Source organism: Carassius gibelio, chromosome A18 (genome assembly GCF_023724105.1).
Source record: "Carassius gibelio isolate Cgi1373 ecotype wild population from Czech Republic chromosome A18, carGib1.2-hapl.c, whole genome shotgun sequence".
In the NCBI taxonomy this organism is placed as follows: Eukaryota; Metazoa; Chordata; class Actinopteri; order Cypriniformes; family Cyprinidae; genus Carassius; species Carassius gibelio.
In genome coordinates, this window is record NC_068388.1 from 24,608,745 (window position 1) to 24,623,344 (window position 14,600).

The following is a 14,600-nucleotide window of genomic DNA, read 5'->3' on the forward strand; positions in this document are numbered from 1 at the left end:
AACCCAGCCATATAGAGAAGTTGTAATGAAACAATGGGTTAGCTGGAATCACCAGGAGATCTATCTTCATAAGGTTGAGCTGAAGGTGATGGTCATTCTTCCAGCTAGAAATGTCACTCAGACAGGCTGAAATGTGAGTAGCTACCATCGGGTCATCTGGTTGGAATGAAGAGTATACTTGGGTGTTATCAGCATAGCAGTGATAAGAAAAGCCATGCTTCTGAATGACAGTTTCTAATGATGTCATGTAGATGGAGAAGAGAAGTGGTCCAAGTACTGAGCCTTGAGGAACCCCAGTAGCAAGACGTTGTGACTGAGAAACATCACCCCTCCAAGACATGCTGAAGGATCTACTGGAGAGGTAGGACTTCAACCACAGGAGTGCGGTTCCAGAGATGCCCATCTTTCTGAGAATCTAGTGATTAACAGTGTCAAAAACAGCAGACCGGTCCAGTAAGATGAGTACTGAGGATTTTGAAGCTGCTCTTGCCAGTCGCAGGGCTTCAGTAACCGAGAGCAGGGCAGTCTCAGTTGAGTGGCCACTTTTGAAGCCAGATTGGTTGCTGTCCAGGAGGTTGTTCTGTATAAGGAACATACATTTTTGTTGTGGCCAAATTTTTTTCGGACACTTTCAGCACGTATTTGCCAGGATAAGACACAATTTAAACCAAACTTTCCTAGAAATGACGATCACACAGTGGTCTAATGAGAAAACGAGGCAAAACACTTACAAACTGCTATCCTTCTCTGTTGCTCGGCTGTTTTTTAAATAGACATTTTTTTGGGACAGATACAGGTGCATATAGGCACTTTTTTGAGCTTGATTGAGGTGACATGCACTTGAGAAAATTAAGTCTGAATTTTTGTATTATTATTATTATTATTATTATTATTATTTACTATCCCTTGAATTTCCTTCAGCAGTATTATTACAGATCCTCCTCTCTGCACTGTTGTTCAATATGGACATATATTAAAAAGGTAGTGGCCCAAACGAGAGCCTCTATCAGCGGTTTGGACTCATAATTCCTTATGTTGCAAAATATCTCCGTTGCCACTGTGGAACTGATTCTTAATTACATTATATGTCATCTTTGGCACCAAACTGCCACCCTCGGCTTGGCTGGCACCCTTAGTGTGCTCCGAGGCTGGAGCCGGAGGGCAAAAGTAGATGAAAATGTATATGTAGAATGAAAAAACAAGAGAAATCAATTGTCAATTTAACACACTGATTAAGATAATTATATAAAATATTTTAATCATCATCAGTTCTGTATTAAGGTATTTTTCCTACAAGTTGAGCAGTTAAAGCTTGATGTACTGTAGGTTAAATGCAAAGTGTTTTTTTGTGACAAACTCAATCACAAAATTGGTGTAGACTATGGATCATTGATAGTCTTATGAGCAATGGTATAGAAATAAAGCAAACAATATATTGACTTCTAAATATACTTTTACTTTTACAGTAGCTACTTAGACAGCAATGTGTTTTATTTAATTATTGCCTCAGTTGCATATGATAACCCTCGTTCCCTGAATGAGGGCTTGGAGACTTCATGTCTGTAACTAACAAACTGGGATATTGCTTTGATTGACCAATCTTTTTCGAGTGTAAAATAAACGAGCCAATGCACATTGGCAAGCAATTATTGCATCCGGCTGCCACTGATCACAGCATGAGTGTAATAAGGCAGCAGGTGCAATGCATACCAGGTTTTTGCTGAGGAGCCAAGCAAGTGACCTGGTGACCCGGTGACCCGGTGGTATTGCAACCATAGCGACGGGATGTGACGTGACGTCTCAGTTCCCTTCTTCAGAAAATGAGGGTTACCATACGTAACGACTCGTTCCCTTTCAGTTTCAGAATTGGAATCCCTACCAAAATGCCATAGGTGCTGCCCCTTCCATCGCCCCATGCAAGCAAACTTCGCCACTATTTGGTGTAGGACGTGGCTCGCAACAAGTAGTTCCACTCACCATTGTCAAAGCACTACCACACTGAGTGATATTGGATAACACTGGGAAAATGTACCCGTTCCACAGTTTTCGGAATCAAATACACACATAGCCTCCGATTCGGAGTATATGGAGTATTTGGAGGTGACCATAACCCTCTAGGGTAGGAAATTTATAGCTCTAAGGCTATACCGTGAACTATACACATTTGAGTACTGCTTAGGTCTCAATATGGAACCCAGCCTTCCATGGTTCTCACGGATTCATCATGAAGGCCTTGCGCCGGACATTCCATCACGTCCGGTTGCCAAGGTTGATGGAGGATCTCAACAGTATGGACACTCAGGAGCAGTTTTAGCTAGCCGACACTAACTGGGTCTTTCAGTGCCACTACATGTTTGAGGTGAGAACACAGGAGGATACTGGCTCTACACGAAGGCTATATAATCTAGCGAATGTGTTGGTGGTCGCCCAGCCCACAGCTGTACAAATATGTCAGCAAGGAGACACGAGCCAGTGCCCAGGAGGATGCAGCACTTCTAGTTGAATTAGCTCACAACCTGAAAGTCTGATAAGCCAGCATGATGGCATCTACAATCCAGTGGGCCATCCTCTGCTTAGAGATGGCATTCCCCTTCTGCCTGCTTCCATGTCAGACAAAGAGCTGGTCTGAGGTCCTGAAGCTTTGTATCCGGTCTTCATATCATCTTAATGCTCGATGGGACAGAGCAAAGCCAGGGGTGGGTCTGCCTCCTTCGGAGGCAGCACTTGCAGGTTCACCATTTGGTCTTTTGAGAAAGTAGAGGGAACCTAGGGCACCTAGCCATGCTGGGGCCTCAGGATTACCTAGGCGTCATCAGACCCAAACTCTAAGCACAAATCGTTGACTGAAAATGTTTGCAGGTCCCGTACCCTCTTGATGGAGGCAAGTGCAAGCAGGAGCAGAGTATTCAAATAAATAAACTTTAGCTCAACTGAATGCAAAGGCTCAAATGGGCCCTGCTGTAGTCATTATAGCACTGGAGTCATCTCCGGGGGTCTTTTCAGCGAGAAGAACACCACTCGATGAACAGGTTCGACTTCAAGGCAAAAGCTTGTCTCATAGATGGTGCCCTGGCTGAAGTGATAGTGTTCACTACCTCCTGGGGTACATCACCTAGAACCTCCACGTCCTGTCCAGGGACCAGACATGGAGTTTCCGAAGGTCTGGACGTGGGTGCCAAATGGTGCTTTATCTCTGAGTCAGTAGATCCTTCCTCAGAGGAATCTGCCAAGAAGGACCTGTCGCGAGGAGCACTAGTTCGGGGAACCAGGTACGAGTTGCCCAATTCAGTACCACTAGCAAGACTTGCTCCTCGTCCTCCTGGACTTTTTACAGTGTCTGTGCGAGAAGGCTCACTGGGGAAACACATATTTGCGTAGGCCCCGCGGCCAGGTGTGTGCCAGTACGTCCGTGCCGGGTGCTCACTCAGTCAGTGAGTAGAACAGCTGGCAGTGAGAGGTCTCTGGAGAAGCAAACAGTTCTACCTGAGCAACTCCAAAACGTCTCCAAATCAGGTGGACTGTCTGGGGATGGAGTCGCCATTCTCCCAGCAGCATTGCTCAAGACAGCTCGTCTGATGTACGGTTGAGCAGGCCCGGATTGTGAACAGCAAAAAGTGACCTCAGAACCTTCTGACTCCAAATGAGGAGGTGGTGAGCAAACTGTGACATGCAACGGGAGCACAGACCACCTGTTCATTTCTTAAGGTCAATTGTGAGCCATCTGATCAAGTGAAAAAATTAATCAGCTGGTGAAATTGACGCAGACCTCACAAACAAAGTTCTTCAGTGTTTTCACTGTCTTTGATGATTCATTAACATGGTGTCATCCCTTACACAAACTGGAATTTTGCTTTCTGATGTTTCATTTGAATAATTAGCAAGTGAATGCTGAACAGCAGCATGATTCATTTCGCAGCACTGAATCCAGAGCACAGACATGGGTTTTCTTTGGCTCCCGAGCTGTTCCAGAGGTTGCCAAATCCATCAGGAGTGCAAACTCCTCATTTTGTCTCCAAATGGGCACCTGTTCCCATGGGCACCCAGACACACAGGGGGCCAAAACAAAGCCCTCCCAGCCAGCCCTTGATATCTTGTTCTCTCTCAAGACAATCCAAACATCTCTCTGCTGCGTTCTGTGAAAGAAACCAAGCATATCTGCAGAGGTGGTTAACTCTTCACATCAAGAGGCCCCTTGCTGTCGGGCCCCTCGATCGAAATGGCAGCACGTGAAGATGTGACTTTGCCATGCATGTCTGCCCACTCACAATGCTCACCCTCTGCCAGCTTCCCCCAGGGCTCTCGCCTTCCCAGCTCTCCCTCTGAGACCCTCTGTTAGCCGTCCAATTCATTCCTCCCAGAGTCCTGAAACACTGCTGTCTGTTTACTTCAGGATTACGGCTTTTGTACGTTTCAAATGTGACAGCTGCTTCATTCATCTCCCAAGTGTGGAGGCCATGAGATAAGACAGATATGGCTTCACAATCTTTCTCTCTCAGAGTAAATCCTTTTTAAATCTTCTATTTTACTCTCTTATTTCTCCCTTTCTTTGCTTTAAGATTACAGCATATTGTGGCTGGTGCTACAGCAACAGCTGGGACATTTTAAATAATATGATTATATATTATGAAGAAATTACTGTTCGCTTCTATTCCAAGATTGGACTTTGTCTCAACATTCACTTATGTTTTTTCATCATGCATTTTTTTTTTTTTTTTTTTTTTTGCGATTTGCATGATTCAGTATATTCAGTGTGAGATATGAATGAGGTCTTCACGTTGTATGTTTCTGAATACACTGAACTTTCAAAACCCTTATGATTTATTTTCAACGACACATCCTTCTGAATTCCTGAAATCCTTTAACACAACTATTTGCAACTCTTGATGTATGAAATAATTGGCCCCCTTTTTCCTTGGTTTTCTCACTCTATTTTATATATATATATATATATATATATATATATATATAATATGAAACACTGCAAATCCTCACAACACATAACGAAACGTGCTGCAAATCCTTCACAACACATGCATATAACGACACACGCTACAAATAGCACTGACCACCATGATTCCTTTATCTTTTGGATATTATTAGCCTAAATAAGCTGAATAATTACATGATTAAATGTAAAACATTACTTAAAATGGCTAACTTTAACATCATCAGCTAAATATAATTTCAAGGTTAATGAAAATAAATTGTTCCTTAATATGCATGTGTTGTGATGGATTTGCAGCACGTTTCGTGTCAAGCTGATGAAGATGTTTTCTTCATTTGCTGATGTTTTTTTTTTTTTTTTTTTTTAATTTGCATGTGTGTTGCAGTGTGTTGAGCTCTCTCGGCCTCCATACTTTTGAGTTTCTGCCACATGAATAACTCTTTACACTTTTACTAAAGACCTATTTAGCAATCCAAAAGCTGTTCCGATGTATATATTTTAATTTGTGTCCATCTGTTTTACAGTATTTCATGTGATTATGGATATGTGTTGGTACTTGCTTTTGTTTTACTTTGGTACTGTTGATACTAGAACAAAATAAGTCAAGCTCTAAGATATTTGTTACTTTTGTGTTGTTTACTTTCAGGTCAGTATGTAATGGGTGGTTGAAGTGTGTTGTTGGGGGTGTATGTCTTTTTCACACTTCATGCATGTTTTTGAGGTGTGGGTGCATTTGAATCTTGGTGGGACTCCATATACTCTATAGATCATGATGCTGACAACATCACTGGTTCAGTTCCCAGGGAATTGCCTGCCTGAAAAACAGCCTGCTAAATATACAGTGAATGGTTTGGTGGTTTTAGTAGTAAATTTAACTACGGTCTCAAGTTGAATTCTGTCAAATAAAACTGTGTTTTGGAAAAGTGTGCTACGAATTGAGAAATCCATGCCAATTTCTATTAACCCTTCTGCTGTGCTAGAGATTCTTTGCCTAATTTGGTGTCTTCAGTCTTTTTGTCAGCTTGTTTCTTAAAATTAACACAGGGGGCCAATCATTACATTTTGAACTGTCCATATAATAGTTATTATTACAATTTATTAACTTAATCGAATAGGAGATAATTATTGGTCATTTAATTTTTTTAAATTTTTAACACACTCTGTTAGCTTAGATAATTTAGAAGTTTCATCTGGTCTCGTAGAGATATATAGTTGATTATCATCAGCATAACAGTGGACACTAACCCTGTATTTTCTAATAATATTACCAAGAGGAAACATGTATATTGAAAATAGCAGAGGACCTAGAACAGATGCTTGTGGCACTGGATATTTTACTGGTGATAAATGAGACGACTCCCCATTTAAAAAAAAAGTTGTAGCGATCAGACAGGTAGGATCTAAACCTTCTCAGATCGTGTCCTTGAATACCTGTATAGCTTTGTAATCGATCTATGAGTATGTCATGATCTATGCTGTAAAACTCGGCACTAAAATCAAGTAAAACTAGCAATGAGATGCAGCCTTGATCTGACGCAATAAGCAAGTTATTTGTAAATTTAACAAGTGCAGTTTCTGTGCTATGGTGGGGCCTGAAACCTGACTCTTCATACAGATCCCTTTTTTTTTCTTTTTTGCAGGAAGGAGCACATGATTTGAGTGGTAGTGCACTGTATTTAACAGGTTGACATGGTAGCAAACAAACAGATGCAGCGTACATGTTATAAAAGAGATGACATCTCATCAGGCATGTGCACTTGTGTAGTTACACACACACACGCACAGGCATGTGTGACAGTATAGCAATGATTTGATTATAAAGTTACACGTTGGCATCATGCAGGACTCGTTCCATCAAATCAGGTCAAACAAACCGACAACCCTTCTAAAATAAGGGGAAAAAAGAAAATATACACATTAAGGGAAACTGTATTTATATTTGAATTCCTAAATAGAAAGCCTATGTCTTTTAATATGCATTGAACAAAGCTGCTCTGCATATTATAAACATATCACTTTGCCTTTCGCCTGCCACACATACTTCCTGTTTAATGAGCTTGTTAGCATGAGTGTTTGGGAAATGTAACCCATTGTTAGGGTGGGATAATACACAGATGAGAGCCCTTTTTTTCCATGTTTTTTTTTTTTTATTTTATTTTTATTTTTAAGTACAAATAATCAGAATAAAAGGAAAAATGTTGTAAGGATCTTTATAGGCTTAAAATGTGTCTTTGTTATATATAATTATATATTATTTATTTATTAATTTTGTATCGTATTTGTGGCGGCTGGTGAAAGACAGTCCGGAAACAAATGCGAGTTAACAGGATTTAATGAGATGAAGATAAATAATACAACGACACACAAAGACGATGAGACGATAACACTCCAGGGAGACGGTGGAAGGTGAGAAATCCAGCCGGAAGTGGAGTGTAGGTGAGGAGTCCGGGTCTTGACGGCATGAGGCAGCAGGAGAGAGTGGCACAGGAACTGCGGGGAATAGAGCCGAAGGTAAGTGTCCGTGGCTGAGTGATCGTGCGGAGAGTGGATGAGGTTCTAGGGAAAAAACAGACATCCAAACGCAAACTAACACAAAAGCCAGACGGGGGTAACACAACGACATGAAACAACGATCTCACAAACACAAGACGTGAGACAAGCCATTATATAGGAGATGAGTAATGAGTGGCAGCTGTTGCTGATACAATTAACGGAAACGCCCACAACTAATCAGTGCAGACGCAGAACACACAGAATTCACCACAAAGTGTAAACAACCCGAGATCACGGTTTACCAACCGTCACAGTACCCCCCCCTCTAAGAACTCCTCCTGGAGTTCCCAGAAGGGCCTACCTGCTGATTGAATTCATCAATAAGGGAGTGATTCAATATGTCCCTAGCAGGTACCCAACTCCTCTCCCCCGGACCGTAACCTTCCCAGTCCACCAGATACTGGAATCCTCGTCCCCTCCGTCTCGAGTCCAGAATACGATTAACCGAATATGCTGGTTCCCCTTCTACGAGACGCGGCGGCGGGGGAACCGGAGTAGGCGGATTAATACGTGCATAAAACACGGGTTTAATTTTGGACACATGAAAGGCGGGGTGTATCCTCTTGTACACAGGAGGTAGTTTTAGGCGGACTGTCACCGGACTAATGATCTTGGTGATAGTGAACGGGCCGATAAATTTGGGAGCTAATTTGTTCGAAACGGATCGCAATGGAATGTTACTGGTAGAAAGCCACACTTTTTGACCCACGACGTAGACGGGAGGCTTTGACCGGTGGCGATCGGCCTTGGCCTTAGTGCGCTCCCTCACCCGGAGCAGAGTCTCACGGGCTCTGGTCCAGGTGCGGTGGCACCTCTGGACAAACGCGTGAGCGGAGGGGACCGCGACTTCAGACTCCAGACTGGGAAATGCTGGTGGCTGGTACCCTACACTACACTGGAACGGAGAGAGGCCCGTAGCTGACACTGGCAACGAATTGTGGGCGTACTCCACCATAGAGAGTTGTTGACTCCAGGAAGAAGGATTCTTGGAGACCAAACATCTCAACGTCCTCTCTAAATCTTGGTTGGCTCGCTCAGACTGTCCGTTGCTTTGGGGATGATAACCCGACGACAAGTTAACTGACGCTCCTAATAACTTGCAAAATTATTTCCAAAATTTGGATATAAACTGGGATCCCCTGTCTGAGACCACGTCTACCGGTAGGCCATGGAGCCGAAAGATGTGATCTAAAACAGTAACCGCTGTCTCCTTGGCTGTCGGTAATTTGGGTAAGGGAATGAAATGTGCCGCCTTCGAGAACCGGTCCACTACAGTCAAAACGACTGTCATGCCATTAGAGGGCGGGAGGGCGGTAACAAAATCTAGAGCGATATGTGACCAGGGTCTCTGAAGGAGCCCATCAGGAGGTCGGTTAGATGACCTACCACTGGCACACACTGAGCAAGCCAAAACAAAATCGCGGACGTCGCGAGCCATACGTGGCCACCAGAATCGTTGTCTAACCAACCCATTAGTTCTACTTATCCCTGGATGACAAGCCATGTTGGAACAATGACCCCACCGGACAACTTCGGACCTTAACTCCTCCGGCACAAATAAGCGGTTCGGTGGGCAACCGGACGGAGGCGTTACCCCTTCTAAGGCCGTCTTGACCTTCGACTCGACCTCCCATACGAGTGCTGAGACAACTAATCTCTCAGGCAAAATACACTCAGGTGTAACGGGACAGACGGAGGGATCAAAAAGACGTGACAAATAATCGGGTTTAACGTTCTTGGAACCCGGGCGGTACGATAGGGTAACCCACCGAGCCTGCCTGGAATTGAGTCTTTTAGCAGTTCTAATGTATTCTAAATTCTTATGATCGGTCCAAACAATAAAGGGAACCCCTGAACCCTCTAACCAGTGGTGCCACTCCTCCAACGCTAATTTGACCGCCAACAACTCTCTATTGCCAATGTCATAATTACGTTCGCCAGGAGATAATCGATGAGAGAAAAACGCGCAAGGGTGGACCTTATCGTCTGAAGCAGCACGTTGGGACAACACTGCTCCTACCCCCACCTCTGATGCGTCGACCTCCACCACGAACTGCCGTGTGGGATCAGGGGCGACAAGGATGGGAGCCGAAACAAAGCGGCTCTTTAGGTTAGAAAACGCAGTTTCAGCTGCGTCAGACCACCTGAACGGAGTACTGGGGGAGGTCAAGGCTGTCAGAGGTGAGGCTAGTTGGCTGTAATTACGAATAAAACGCCGATAGAAATTGGCGAACCCCAGAAACTGCTACAGGGCCTTACGGGAATCTGGAGATGGCCAATCTATCACAGCCTTTACCTTGTCAGGGTCCATTCGTATTCCCTCAGACGACACGATAAACCCTAGGAAGGGGACCAACTGTGCATGGAATACGCACTTCTCCGCCTTGACAAAAAGCCCATTCTCTAGTAACCTCTGGAGCACTCGTCTGACATGTTGGACATGTTCCTGGATAGATGAAGAAAAAAATTAGTATGTCATCCAGGTAAACATATATAAACTGATCTACCATATCTCTCAACACGTCATTCACGAGTGTTTGGAAAACCTCGGGAGAGTTGGAAAGCCCGAACGGCATAACCAAATATTCAAAGTGCCCTCTAGGGGTATTAAAGGCAGTTTTCCATTCATCCCCCTTCCTGATGCGGACCAAATGATAAGCGTTACGTAAATCCAATTTTGTGAATACCGATGCTCCCTGCAACCTCTCGAAAGCTGAAGACATGAGTGGTAATGGATAAGTATTCTTAATAGTAATGTTGTTCAGCTCCCGGTAATCAATACAAGGTCGCAGAGAACCATCCTTCTTACCCACAAAAAAGAACCCCGCCCCCGCTGGAGATGAGGAAGGACGGATGAACCCAGAGTCTAGGGAATAAGAAATGTATTTCTCCATAGCCTCCCTCTCAGGAATAGAAAGAGAGTATAACTTGCCTTTAGGCGGAGATTTACCTGACACTAAGTCTATGGCACAGTCATATGGACGATGCGGGGGAAGAGAAGCAACCCGGGACTTACTGAACACTTCCTTCAGGTCCAGATACTCTAAGGGCACGTTTGGCAACGCCATGGTCTCCTTCTGAAAGACAGACACAGGAACAACAGGACAGGCAGAAACCAAACAAGACTCATGACAACTTTCACTCCACAATGTGATAGTGTTCGAACCCCATTCCACTCGTGGATTATGTTTGGACAACCAGGGGTGACCTAAAACAATGGGAGCAACAGGGGAGTCCATGAGAAAAAAGGATATGGTTTCTTGATGATTGCCAGATGTGATGAGTGTGATGGTTTCAGTATGATGGGTGACGGGAGGCAGTTCCTGGCTGTTGAGTGCGGTGACATGGATGGGGAGAGACACAGGAAGGACAGGAATGTTCAGGTGATGTGCAAGTGAAGAATAAACTTCATGATGTTGATTCCTCCACCGCAGTTTCACCGGAAGGAGGGTCGATGATGTCGGTGAGGACTTCTCGGCGGAGATCCCACCCGATAGTAGCCTCAGGTTTACTATCGGGCTGACTCTTTTACCGGGCAGGAGTAGTTGTTATGATCAGCGCCTCCACAGTACAAACATAGTCCTTGGGACCTCCGCCGTTCCCTCTCCCTCCGGGATAGCCGAGCTCGACCCACCTGCATGGGCTCGTGATCGTCGACAGAACCGACCGTGTTCTCTCGACTCAAGCGCCCCCTACAGGAAGAGAAGGGTAGTCTGGAAGGACTGTGTTGACGGCCCAGGCGATTAAACCTGGCCTCCACCCGCAACGCCAGGTCAATGAGTTCGTTGAGGGTAGGAGGCAGCTCGAGGAGGTAGATTTCCTGCTGAACACGGTCGATAACCCATGCAGGAATCTATCCCACTGGGCCGCCTCGTTCCACTGGCACGCGGCCGCCAGGGTTCGGAACTCGATGGAGTATTCAGTGACAGATGAGTGTCCTTGTTGGAGTTCCGAGAGGCGATGGGCGGCCTCCCTGCCGGTCGCGGCCCGGTCGAAAACTCTCTTCATCTCTTCAGATAGGAGGTAGAACGAGGCACAGCACGGATGCTGATTCTCCCACACCACCGTTCCCCATAAGGCAGCCTTGTCTGATAGTAGTGTGAGCGTGAACGCTACCTTGGATTCTTCTGCGGCGAAAGTGCGGGGCTGCAGGGCAAAATGCATAGAGCACTTGTTAAGAAATGTTCTGCAATAAGTTGGCTCACCAGCGTAACTCTCCGGTGCCGGAAGTCGCGGCTCAGGCCGGAAGTGGTCCTGGGGAATCCCCGGGGGAACGGTCGGCGCAGGCGAGGCGATGGGCGCAGTGGGAGACGTGAGCTGATGGATCTGCTGGGTGAGCTCGGACACCTGTGCCACCAGCGCTTGGACAGCGCGTCCGGTGTTCGAGATGCTGTCCTGCTGCTGATCCATTCTCTTGACGCTATGGTGCATGAAATCGGTGAGGGTGTTGGTGCTCGCCGCTTCCATGTTGGGTGAGATCGTTCTGTGATGGCTGGTGAAAGACAGTCTGGAAACAAATGCGAGTTAACAGGATTCAATGAGATGAAGATAAATAATACAACGACACACAAAGACGATGAGACGATAACACTCCAGGGAGACGGTGGAAGGTGAGAAATCCAGCCGGAAGTGGAGTGTAGGTGAGGAGTCCGGGTCTTGACGGCGTGAGGCAGCAGGAGAGAGTGGCACAGGAACTGCGGGGAATAGAGCCGAAGGTAAGTGTCCGTGGCTGAGTGATCGTGCGGAGAGTGGATGAGGTTCTAGGGAAAAAAACTGACATCCAAACGCAAACTAACACAAAAGCCAGACGGGGGTAACACAATGACATGAAACAACGATCTCACAAACACAAGACGTGAGACAAGCCATTATATAGGAGATGAGTAATGAGTGGCAGTTGTTGCTGATACAATTAACAGAAACGCCCACAACTAATCAGTGCAGACGCAGAACACACAGAATTCACCACAAAGTGTAAACAACCCAAGATCACGGTTTACCAACCGTGACAGTATTATTATTGCTACATCCCATATTCATTATTGAGCATGCAGTATTAATATTTTGTCTGTGCGTGTGTGTGTGTTTGTGTGTTTGTGTGTTTGTGTGTCGGTGTGTGTACGTGTGTGCATATGTATATATGCAAACACACACACACACACAAACACGTGCATACTCGCACACATACACATCCACTTCTTGTCAGAGTAAAAAGGGGGCCAATCATTACATTTTGAACTGTGCATAATAGTTATTATTACAATTTATTAAAATATGTTCTTTATAAATAATCAGAATCTTGCAAGTAAAATAGTTAATTAGCCTGTTTATGGTTACCAAGCAACATATTGTGCTGCTGTATTAAAATAAACCGTGAGGTCACACATACATTTGTCTCTATTTACAATGGTTTACAATGGTTTTAAATGCTGCTTGTCCTATTTGAATTCGGAGTCTGAACTCTCCATTTAACGGATTGCAAATGTGATGAAAGCAGCACTTTAAACAGACAAAAAACTTGGGAAAAATGGGGTTGATGGTGTCAGAATCCTCCAACGACTGATGAGATTTACAATTACTTAAGTTCACAGCTTTTTACAGCTTACATTTCTAATTTCTAATGAAAAATATAGTAAGCCAGCAAATCTTCAGAGTGTATACAGTTCTCTAAAGAGGTGACAGACTGGGCCAAATCTATTCTTCCTGATGAGGAAGTTTTAAACAGGGCCATGTTAATCAGCAGAGTGCCGGCACTCTCTCATCAATTAATGAAAGAGCATTAGCTGACATCAAAGCACAGAGCTGTACATCTCTAAACCTCAGCCTTCATCTCTCACACCGACAGTATGATTAGAAGAGAAAAGACAGATTACTGTCAGATTTGTACCTGTCGTGTCCCATCACATTGTCATCTTTCTTTTTCTCTCCCTCCTCCTCCTCTCTCATTCTTGGAGAATGGGTTTTCAAACGATGTCACAGACCCCTAAATATGATGATCTTGTGAAATAATCCTTGAAGGCTGGTAAATATTTCCATGAGCCCAAAACAAATTTATAATGTGAAAAAAATAAAATAAATAAATACATTTAAAAATCAATCAACCGATAAATCAATCAATAAAAAGGAAATATATTATATGGAAATATTTGAAATATATATAAAAAAGTAATCTAATCAAACGTAATATTCTTCCCATAATAAACACATTTGCATACAGTCTGTCAGTTTACTACAAAACACATGAAATAACTTTCTTCTAATGTATATATATATATATATATATATATATATATATATATATATATATATATATATATATATATATATATATATATATATATATTAATTTAGTTATTTATTTGCAACCATGAATTTTTTCAAGTTGGGCTTTTTTTCAGTTTAAAAGTTTAAGCATCATATCTTACATAATCAGATATTATTTCAAGTTAATAGTTCATTTTATTGTTTATTATTATTATTATTATTATTATTATTATTATTATTTTTATTTTTATTTTTATAAACATCATAAGATTGTCAGGCCACTTACTGTGGGAAGTATAATAAGAAGTTATTGTGAACTACCTGAATCTGTAGCAGCTTAACATGTTATTTTTAACAAACTGGAATCCTTAGGGGAGTAATTTGCCTTTGTTACAGGGACGAGCGGGAAATAAGTTTGGTATTAGTGCAAAAATAACAGAATTACAGAGATATTAGTAAGCAAACCACATCCTTAACGTTTCTTTCAGGAAGGGCTTCATTTTCTTACAGACCAAAGAGGAATTTAGCATTGTGAAAAACTAATGAAATAACTTGTCTTCCTTACAAAACAAGAATTAAATTAAAGAAGTCTTTATGTCTTTGATGACACCCCTTCCTTTTCTCTCAGTCTCTCTTTTCAAAAAGGAGGGAACGGTTCCTTAGAGGAGGAGTGGTCAATCCCGAAGGCCTAGTGAGACTGATGTCTGCTTCCCAGCTGTGCTGATTCGCTCCCCAGGCTCTCGGCAAGGCCGTGACGGGGCCGATTACTCAGGCACCTTCTCCTCACGGCACTGAACCACTTTGGCCCAGTGGGACGTCCATTAGTGTATTACCTCAA